Source organism: Triticum dicoccoides, chromosome 5B (assembly GCF_002162155.2).
Source record: "Triticum dicoccoides isolate Atlit2015 ecotype Zavitan chromosome 5B, WEW_v2.0, whole genome shotgun sequence".
NCBI lineage: Eukaryota > Viridiplantae > Streptophyta > Magnoliopsida > Poales > Poaceae > Triticum > Triticum dicoccoides.
The window spans coordinates 647466528-647478172 of record NC_041389.1 but is presented as its reverse complement, the minus strand read 5'-3'; positions in this window follow the sequence as shown (position 1 = coordinate 647478172).

Here is an 11645-nt window from a genome sequence, read left to right as displayed (position 1 = left end):
ATGTGAGCAACTGCACCGGTATCAAATACCCAGGAGCCACTACGGGCACTAGTAAGGTACACATCAATTACATGTATATCACATATACCTTTTGTTTTGCCGGCCTTCTTATCCGCTAAGTACTTAGGGCAGTTCCGCTTCCAGTGACCGCTTCCCTTGCAATAAAAGCACTCAGTCTCGGGCTTGGGTCCATTCTTTGGCTTCTTCCCGGCAGCTTGCTTGCCGGGCGCGGCAACCTCCTTGCCGTCCTTCTTGAAGTTCTTTTTACCCTTGCCTTTCTTGAACTTAGTGGTTTTATTGACCATCAACACTTGATGTTCCTTCCTGACTTCTACCTCTGCTGATTTCAGCATAGCAAATACTTCAGGAATGGTCTTTTCCATCCCCTGCATATTGAAGTTCATCACAAAGCTCTTGTAGCTTGGTGGAAGTGACTGGAGGATTCTGTCAATGACCGCATCATCCGGAAGATTAACTCCCAGCTGAGTCAAGCGGTTATGCAACCCAGACATAGTGAGTATGTGCTCACTGGCAGAACTGTTTTCCTCCATCTTACAGCTGAAGAATTTGTCGGAGACTTCATATCTCTCGACCCGGGCATGAGCTTGGAAAACCATTTTCAGCTCTTCGAACATCTCATATGCTCCATGTCTCTCAAAACGCTTTTGGAGCCCCGGCTCTAGGCTGTAAAGTATGCCGCACTGAACGAGGGAGTAGTCATCGGAACGTGCCTGCCAAGCGTTCATAACATCTTGTTCTGCAGGGAGAACGGGTGCGTCACCAAGCGGTGCTTGTAGGACATAATCTTTCTTGGCAGCTATGAGGATGATCCTCAGGTTCCGGACCCAGTCCGTATAGTTGCTGCCATCGTCTTTCAGCTTAGTTTTCTCTAGGAACGCGTTGAAGTTGAGCACTACGTTGGCCATTTGATCTACAAGACATATTGCAAAGATTTTAGACTAAGTTCATGATAATTAAGTTCAACTAATCAAATTATTAGTGAACTCCCACTTAGATTAGACATCCCTCTATCCATCTAAGTATTACATGATCCGAGTTAAACTAGACCGTGTCCGATCATCACGTGAGACGGACTAGTCAACATCGGTGAACATCTTCATGTTGATCGTATCTTCTATACGACTCATGCTCGATCTTTCGGTCTTCTGTGTTCCGAGGCCATGTCTGTACATGCTAGGCTCGTCAAGTCAACCTAAGTGTTTGCATGTGTAAATCTGTCTTACACCCGTTGTATGTGAACGTCTGAATAAAACACCCGATCATCACGTGGTGTTTTGAAACAGCAAACTGTCGCAACGGTGCACAGTTAGGGGGAACACTTCTTGAATTTATTGTGAGGGATCATCTTATTTACTATCGTCGTTCTAAGTAAACAAGATGCAAAACATGATAAACATCACATGCAATCAAATAATAAATGTGACATGATATGGCCAATATCACATAGCTCCTTTGATCTCCATCTTGGGGCTCCATGATCATCTTGTCACCGGCTTGACACCATGATCTCCATCATCATGATCTCCATCATCGTGTCTCCATGAAGTTGCTCGCCAACTATTACTTCTACTACTATGGCTAACGCGTTTAGCAATAAAGTAAAGCAATTTACATGGCGTTTCTTGATGACACGCAGGTCATATAAAAGAATAAAGACAACTCCTATGGCTCCTGCCGGTTGTCATACTCATCGACATGCAAGTCGTGATTCCTATTACAATAGCATGAACATCTCATACATCACATATAGATCATTCATCATTCATCACAACTTTGGCCATATCATATCACAAACCACTTGCTGCAAAAACAAGTTAGACGTCCTCTAATTGTTGTTGCATGTTTTACGTGGCTGAATTAGGGTTCTAGCAAGAACGTTTTCTTACCTACGTTAAAGCCACAACGTGATTTGTCAACTTCTATTTACCCTTCATAAGGACCCTGTTCATCGATTCCGCTCCAACTAAAGTAGGAGAGACAGACACCCGCCAGCCACCTTATGCAACTAGTGCATGTTAGTCGGTGGAACCGGTCTCACGTAAGCGTACGTGTAAGGTTGGTCCGGGCCGCTTCATCCCACAATACCGCTGAAGCAAGAAAGGACTAGTAACGGCAAGAAAGTTGACAAATCTACGCCCACAACAAATTGTGTTCTACTCGCGCAAGAAGAACTACGCATAGACCTAGCTCATGATGCCACTGTTGGGGAACGTTCCAGAAAACAAAAAATTTCCTACTCGTTTCACCAAGATCATCTAGGAGTTCATCTAGCAACGAGTGATTATACGCATCTACATACCTTTGTAGATCGCGAGCGGAAGCGTTCAAAAGAACGGTGATGATGTAGTCATACTCGACGTGATCCAAATCACCGATGACCAGCGCCGAACGGACGGCACCTCCGCGTTCAACACACGTACGGAACAGCCACGTCTCCTCCTTCTTGATCCAGCAAGGGAGGGAGGAGAGGTTGAGGGAGATGGCACCAGCAGCAGCACGACGGCGTGGTGTTGATGGAGCTGCAGTACTCCGGCAGAGCTTCGCTAAGCACTATGGAGGTGGAGGAGGTGTTGGGGAGGGAGAAGGAGGCAACCAAAGGCCAAGACATTCAGGTATGAAGTCCCTCCTCTCCCCCACTATATATAGGGGTGCCAAGGGGGGTGGCCGGCCCTAGGAGATCCAATCTCCTAGGGGTGCGGCGGCCAAGGGGGTTTCCCTCCCCCCAAAGGCACCTAGGAGGTGCCTTCCCCTCCTAGGACTCTTTCCCCCTCAAACCCTAGGCGCATGGGCCTATGTGGGGCTGGTGCCCTTGGCCCATGTAGGCCAAGGCGCACCCCCTACAGCCCATGTGGCCCCCCGGGACAGGTGGACCCACCCGGTGGACCCCCGGGACCCTTCCGGTGGTCCCGGTACAATACCGATAACCCCGAAACTTGTCCCGATGCCCGAAACAGGACTTCCCATATATAAATCTTTACCTCCAGACCATTCCGGAACTCCTCGTGACGTCCGGGATCTCATCTGGGACTCCGAACAACATTCGGGTTACTGCATATACATATCCCTACAACCCTAGCGTAACTGAACCTTAAGTGTGTAGACCCTACGGGTTCGGGAGACAAGCAGACATGACCGAGACGACTCTCCGGTCAATAACCAACAGCGGGATCTGGATACCCATGTTGGCTCCCACATGCTCCACGATGATCTCATCGGATGAACCACGATGTCGAGGATTCTATCAACCCCGTACGCTATTCCCTTTGTCTATCGATATGTTACTTGCCTGAGATTCGATCGTCGGTATCCCAATACCTCGTTCAATCTCGTTACCGGCAAGTCACTTTACTCGTACCGTAATGCATGATCCCGTGACCAAACACTTGGTCACTCTGAGCTCATTATGATGATGCATTACCGAGTGGGCCCAGTGATACCTCTCCGTCATACGGAGTGACAAATCCCAGTCTTGATCCATGTCACCCAACAGACACTTTCGGAGATACCTGTAGTCTACCTTTATAGTCACCCAGTTACGTTGTGACGTTTGGCATACCCAAAGCACTCCTACGGTATCCGGGAGTTACACGATCTCATGGTCTAAGGAAAAGATACTTGACATTGGAAAACTCTAGCAAACGAACTATACGATCTTGTGCTATGTTTAGGATTGGGTCTTGTCCATTACATCATTCTCCTAATGATGTGATCTCGTTATCAATGACATCCAGTGTCCATAGTCAGGAAACCATGACTATCTGTTGATCAACGAGCTAGTCAACTAGAGGCTCACTAGGGACATGTTGATGTCTGTTATTCACACATGTATTACGATTTCCGGATAACACAATTATAGCATGAATAAAGAAAATTATCATGAACAAGGAAATATAATAATAATGCTTTTATTATTGCCTCTAGGGCATATTTCCAACATGCCTATCCCGTGGTTCTGTAACTGTCTGTAGAACACACACTTCCATGCCTCATGTGCCTGGAACTATGTGCCTATGGAACCTGCAGTTCCGCGCCTCGTGTGACTTCATCCACATGCCTGTAGGTAGAGAGGCTCCAATTCAGCACTACCACGTGACTTCACAACCGTGGTGCCTTCATTTCCGTGCCTTACGCACCTGCACCCACGTGCCTCACGTGACACTTGTCGCGACTCTTATGTGCCCCGTAGTGCGACACCCACATGACTTCACCACCGTGGCTCTCTAACCGAGTAGTCGGACCTATGCCTCTGCCGCCAGACTTTTTGTGCATCTAGAGAGTGCACACCCGTGACTTGAGAAAATACATGAACGTGCCTGTTGTGGATTCACCTTTTCTGCCTACTGTGCCTGCACCCACGTGCCTCACGTTCCTAACGTAACATGTGCCGTGACTCTTACATGGTCCCACTGCCACGCCTGCGTCGCTCCTGAGACTTCACAACCGTTCCTCTTTAACCGAGCATTCTGACACATGCCTCTGCCACCGCACTCTTGTACATCCACAGGGTTGACACCCGTGCCTCGACAAGCAGCATGTCCGTGTCTGTGTGGGCTTCATTTCCGTGCCTCCGATGCTTACATCCACCTGCCTCATGCGAGAGTTGCATGTCCCGTGGTTCTATAACTGCCTGTAGAACCTACACTTCTGTGCCTCCTGTGCCTGCATCTACGTGCCTATGGAACCTGTAGTTCCGTGCCTCGTGTGCCTTCATCCACATGCCGCTAGGTAGAGAGGCTCCAATTCAGCACTACCAGTCTCAACACTAAAAAAAATAATGTAGCACACAAAAAACCCAAGCCAAGCATAACAAATATTGATGCTCAAAAGGACGGTTGAAGATTAGAGACGGTTCGATGGTTTCCATCTCTCCCTCCCTCTTGCACTAGCTTGCTTCCCCTTCCACAAAGTAAATCTCAAAACCTTCATCACTCCCGCATGCTCTCCTCCTTCCTTCTGCACACAAACACAAATTCAAAATCGAGTTCGCGTCACCAGACAACCGCCATCGTGTTCGCCAACCACCCTCCAATCCAACATACATACAGGCACACACTACCCGTGACAACACCAATAACCCCGCCGGCTGCGGCTACCAATGGCGAGGACTTCAACAACGGCGATGGAAATCGCAAGAAAAAAAGAGCAACAACACAATAAGCGGATGGAAGCGAAGAACATCGGACAAGTAATTGAAGGTAATAATCATTCTATCCCACTCCATTCCACCGGGTAGATTGTAGTGATTTTTCCACTTCCAGGAACAGCAACCCTAGCCACCACTACCAAGGAGTTTTCCGATAACCTTAATCAATTTGTCTAACAAATTGAACTAGCGCAGAGATGAGATTTAATAGAAATGCTACTGCTCTCTGCCCTAGAATTTTCGCCATACGATATGTGCTCAAAGGTACTAAACATGAAACATCACAAACTAGAATACGTCGATAGATCCAAACCCCGCAAGCATCCTGAGAGGCCAAACCTGATAACCATACGAGATTTTCTACATCCCTTGTCCCTTCAATGTAACCGTTTTTCAAATTAAGTGCCTCTGGTGTGAAAAACCGTAAACAAAGAATAGGTGTACCCTGTGCTTCTAGGGTAAAACAACCCGTGCCTCTCTATTGATACAAATTTGTTTTCACACCATGCAGGTTTTTTTTTCTGTGACACTCGACTCTGCTTCTAACACCTACCCATTTTTTATGAAGCAATGAGAAATCCTCATGAAGAAGCTAAAACCCAGCAAAATACTAACGAACACTCTGCTGAAGAGCATGCAATCCAGTAAGCTCCCGTCAAAGGTTTGACCAAAAGTGTCCATTGTCTATCTACAAGAAACTATATTGAGACATAAATAACTTAACTGCTATCCTTGACAACAATAACTTAACTATGTCTACAAATAAAACTACCTGCCACTTTTGATATATTTCTTTATAGAAAACATTAAAAATGTTCGCACAGTATCTTATTTTTTAATTCAAAAACAGTTTAACTTACCCAACAAATTTTCAACTCTCATTGATGATATTCCTCCCGCTATGAAATATCACCTGTAAAGTGCATTTTTGTCTTAGAAAATTTTTCACCCTAACTTCACTTCCCCAGCTGCACTCATAACCATAATTAATATTTTTCCATCCCCTGATTAGCTCAATGGGTAACAGTAGTAATAACCTTTCTTAACCCAAAAATAGAAAACTAAAAATCCCATTTGGGAGTTTCACATTCCTTATGCATAATCGTGCAAGATATATATTTTAAATGTGTATCAATTATTTTCGGACACTTTTTTTTCCTTTTTTGTTACCTGGTCATTATGCAGGACATGAAGATGGTGATATTGAAAGGGCAGAAACACACAACATGTCTCCTCATTCATCAGAAAAGGACATAGAACAAAACATGATGAACAAACCACCTGTGGCAGAAATGGTAACTTACACCAGGCTCAACGGGATTAAACATCTAGAAACAAGCAAAAAAAGATAAAATCAAATACCAGCACTATTTTTACTCCTGGAGCTAAATGCAAAAGCAAAAGGACAATGCTGAAAACATTGTCGACACTAGTACCTTGCAGCATCAGCCATTACCTCTAATGGTACTCCCGCTAGCAGCACCAACCAGCACGAAGAAACAAGGTGAACGCAAGAAGAAAAAAAAACGACACAGGGTAGAACAGAACAAGACGATACCAACAGCAAAGGTTCAGATACCAATGGTGACGACGATGACAGACAACATGATGCAGGTTTCATTCCTACAGACGGCGATTATGCTGAAGAGCACGACAGCGACGCAGAACATGACGATGATGTAAAAACACACTTATGTACAAATTTTGAATACCACTATTCAGCACTAAGGATCTAACGTTCCTTTCTAACAAAACCCTTTCTTTTTTTCTTCTGAAACAGCCCAAATCAGGCCAGAGGGACAGAAAGAGGAGAAAGACAAGCGGAAAAGAATTGGCAGCACCAACAGTTGATGAAGAACGGGAAGAAACAAACAAAGAGAAATGCCAAATCAAGGCAGGGGTAGCATTCGCTCATGTCAAGAAAGCATGGAATTTACTTAAAGACCATCACAAGCAAGATATTAGGACATCAGGATTTGGCAGCATAGAGAACTGCAAAATAACGGGCTTCATCTACAGACCGCTTGAAGCACACATCTACGACAACCTGGACACAGAAAGCATGAAAATAACCTTCGGTGATGCTACCAAAGACAAAAAAATCAAGATTACCAAGGAAGCTATACACAAAGTGTTTGGATACCCAAACGGCACGGAAAAGTCAGCACCAAGGCCAGAGAAGAGCCCAACTTCAATGAAAGAACTGATGTCAGACCTTGGCTTCAAACATACAAATTTCAAACCAAAAGAATTGTTCACATAGATAGAAAAATTGGTGGAACTAGAGGACGAACAGTCAAACAGGAAATCAGTTAAAATATTTTTCCTTATTTTTTCCACAACGTTGTCTGCGGGTCAAGCGCCGCTATCTTCGCCTGACAAGCTATAATGGTCAAGTACATGGACTATCCAAAAATGGCAAAGATGGATTTCTGCAAGGTAATCGTCGAAAGTATTAGGGAAGGAGCCAAGATATGGCAGAAGCACAGGACGTTGCCTCAGGAAGAAAAGAACAAAGAGCATGTCAATGGTTTGGCACAGGGACCAGTAATCATGTACCTCGACTCCCTGCTGCTGCCAACCAACACAAAGGAAATGCGGAAGATTGCAAAGACAATGAACAAGACCTCATTACCACGAGCAAACCATCTCAAAGAGAGTGACCTAGCGAAAATAGCTAGAGCAGACATGAAAAGGGACAGAAAAGCACGACCAGATGACTATGAATTTGGCAAGATACAGGTATAGCTCTGTTGTACATAAATCAGTCCTTCCCTTCTTGAAAACGGTTTCCATTCTAATCAACTCCATTCCACCAAATCGATCCAGACATGGAAAGGAACAACAGACAGGATCTTCTATGCCAGCACAGCATCAACTTCGTCTTCAATTCACCAGATAGCAGGAGAACATCGTAAACAACAGCAACACCAGCACACAACCAAACTTCTACCACCTCCACCCAAACACCGGCGCGAACCACGTATCGGCAGCAGTGGAAGCAGGGAACCAAACAAAAGCATCAGCACAGGACCACAAGAAAGATTCCAAAGGATAAAGAAATTGTTGGAAAAAGTGCTCCATGAAGCAGAATAGTTACCCGCAGTAACCACCAGGGCTGAACACCAATTCAACAAAAAAGAAGAGAGATTCGATGAAAACAACAAGAACTTAGTAGTGCAACAAACAAAGGCCTTGTTGGATTCTTTAGAGCAACTCAGAGAATTTCAGGACATAGTTTGCACAAAGTATCTGACAGACAACGCGACCCTGTAGAAACTAGAGCAAGCAGATCCAACAGCCTCAAATATACTAGTCGATGCCAACCGCACGAATGAAATCGTAGCCACAACAGAACCAAGAGAGAGGAGAAAAAGAAAGAAAGAAAGAAGAAGAAGACGAACAGAGGAAGAGAAGAACAAAATCAACAGACATGGGCATTGACAAGAAGAAGATAAAGCGGCAAAAACAGGTAAATAAATAGTAATGCATGGTGCCATCCGCGCCCTAAAGTAAACCCCTGTTTTCATACCTCAACTGAAAAGAATTGTCTCAATGCTTTCAGGAACAATCAATCACAACACAAGATACGATTGATGCCAGAACCAGTGAAGAGGTCAGTATGAACATCCATTTTTCGTTTCAAAACTGGATAGAGTTATAAGTTAACTGACAAACCTCCAACAAAATATAAGCTCAGCTAGAGAACAATCAAGTAAGCAGTCCTGCCATCTAAATGCAAGAGGCTGACCCACAATCAACCGTTAGCATAACAAACAATGAAGTAGAAGAAAACAACAAAGAGGAGGTAAACTTCCACAGCCCACTACACCCCACACCGGAAACTCATAATGGCAGGAAAGAAAATGAACCGCAAACTCATACTGTTTGATCTGCAGGTATCACAAGCATTGCAAGACCAAAAGACAATCAGTGTTGAAATTGAACCCCATAGTGAACCTCAAACAGAAGAAGGAGGCATAGAACAAGAAGTTTGTGTACAAGAGATTTCTAGTGCCACAACATTGCAGATCACCATCAGGAGTACAAAAGAGAAAGCCCAAGACATCCCAGCCGATGAGAAACTAGAGACTGTTATACCTGACAAAGAAACAGTCGATGCAGACCTGAATAACACAGTCACCAACACAGAGGTAAAAATTCAACAACAACAACCCCTTGTCAACACATTTATGATGTCTGAACTACCTAATACACGTCGCCGCCGCAATACAAGAATTATAAAGGATGTCTCACCTTTTTTTTGAACAAATGCAAGAAACAAACAAGTACGTTGATCTCGAAGATCAAGAAGCAACACAACCAAAGGAAACACCAAAACACACAGAACTTCAAACAACAACATCTGAAGAGGTGAGGTTACAAAGCTCGGACACAAATGAAGTTCAATCTATAATTTCAATTTTTATTAAACAGGAAAAGGAAGCAAGCGAAAGCACTGGCATAGACATTTAACAAGAAAAACAAGAGGACAACACGAGGCAAGGAGAAGCCATAGTTCCACCAGTAGACAGTCCTGCAACTCCAGAGAAAGAGGTCTTATAAAAAAATTGTAACTGAATAGTCAGAGATTCACCCATTTCTTAAATACTTTTTGTGTTGGTGGAGGCACAAGAAGCTCAAGAGAGCACCAAGGATCAGGACCATCAAACACAACCAGAGGATCCAAATGAACAACCCGAACGGGTTCTTCAAACGGTAGACAATAATGCCACTGAACACCAAGCCACAAAAAATTCAGTCGCCAAATAATGCCCACAACTGTATTCACTCCAATGCACTCTCACTTTGCCACCTCTATATTTGAACAGTTGCAAGAAAAAACAAGGTCAGTGACCATGAACAGCAAAATAAAGAGCAAGAGAAGGACCCAAAACCACCACTCAACGAAGGATACTTAGAACAATCAACAGTAACAACAACAAATACAGAGGTGAAAACACACAATACCTCTTCACGGTCTTATAGTTCAAAAACACGCATTTGACATTTCACTACTTTCCTGCATCAAAGAGAGAGGAGACCAATGAGCAAAAGGAGGGCACCGAAGAAGGGCAACATGTTCTTCAAATGGCAGACATGAACATCACAGAAGAACAAACCCCAAAGTATTCACTCACCGGAAAACACGCAGCAGAGACGGCAGCAGCAACAATGACTGAAAAGGTAAAGTTACATAAGCTGATCCTATGAAAGTATAAAATAGCTAGGTGGAACCTCAAATGCACTGCCACTTAGCCACCTGTGTGTTCAAAAGCTACAAGACAAAAACGATGGCAACGGCGATGAACTACAAAAGAAAGAACAAGAAGATGCCCAAAAACCTCGACTCAACAAAGAACAAGCACAACAGTCAGCAGCAGCAACGAGAACAGTAGTAGAGACAACAGAAGCAACAACGATTGAGGAGGTAAAGGTACATAAGCTAATTCTACGAAAATATAAAGTAGTTCCATGAGAACTCAAATGCACTCAAACTTAGCCACCTTTACGATTGAACAACTGCAAGACAAAAACCATGATAGTGGCGATGAACACCAAAAGAAAGAACAAGAGGATCCCCAAGAAATTACACTCAACGAAGAATGGGTGGAATAGTCAGCATCACCAACGACAGCTCAAGAGGTGAAGTTGCACAAAATGTTTCCACAAGATGTTTCCAATAAAAATAGCTCAAAGAACACACCAAACACTTTGCTATTTTTCCATAACAGCTGCTATAATTAAAATAAAGTAACAAGTTAAATTATTTCAATATTTTTTCAATGATAACACAAAAACACGAAGAAGGCGACCACGGAGATACAACCAATGAAGCAAACACACAGATTGTTCCAGAGAAAGAACCAGAAACTATCGAAGAAAACCCTACACCGTCATACAATGCCAATTCCCCTGGCAGAGAAGTCAGTGCCACCAGGTCGAGACTAAAAAACAAGACGGAAAAGACCACCAGCAAGACATGACGGTTGACAAGGAAAAACATGATGCTAAGAAAAGAACAGAAGACTCAAATGAGGATAGAGCACAAACTGAACAAAAGGGTACAACGCAAAAAGAAGAACATAACATGTCGCAAGAAGCAGAAAGAGAACAAGAAAGGAACAACACCGGACAGGATATATCTTCTAGCATCAAAGCAGGCAAGACAATAGAAACTTGATTTCAATCTTGTGATCTTGTGAGTTGGAATTATTTACATTAAATTCAAAATCATCGCAGGCACAATGGAGAAAGGGGGCAAACATAGTGATTCCATCAACAAAGCCATCGAAGACCTATACAACGATGTATGCAAGGCATGGACACAGAGAGAAATGTAAGTTCATACAACTAACACAAAACAAATTCTTACACATGATCATTTTGACTGTATCATGTGTAAACTAAAACATTTTTCTAAATATACTTTGCAACGATGAGATTTTCATTCCAACGGACAAGTTTGTTGTCAATCTAG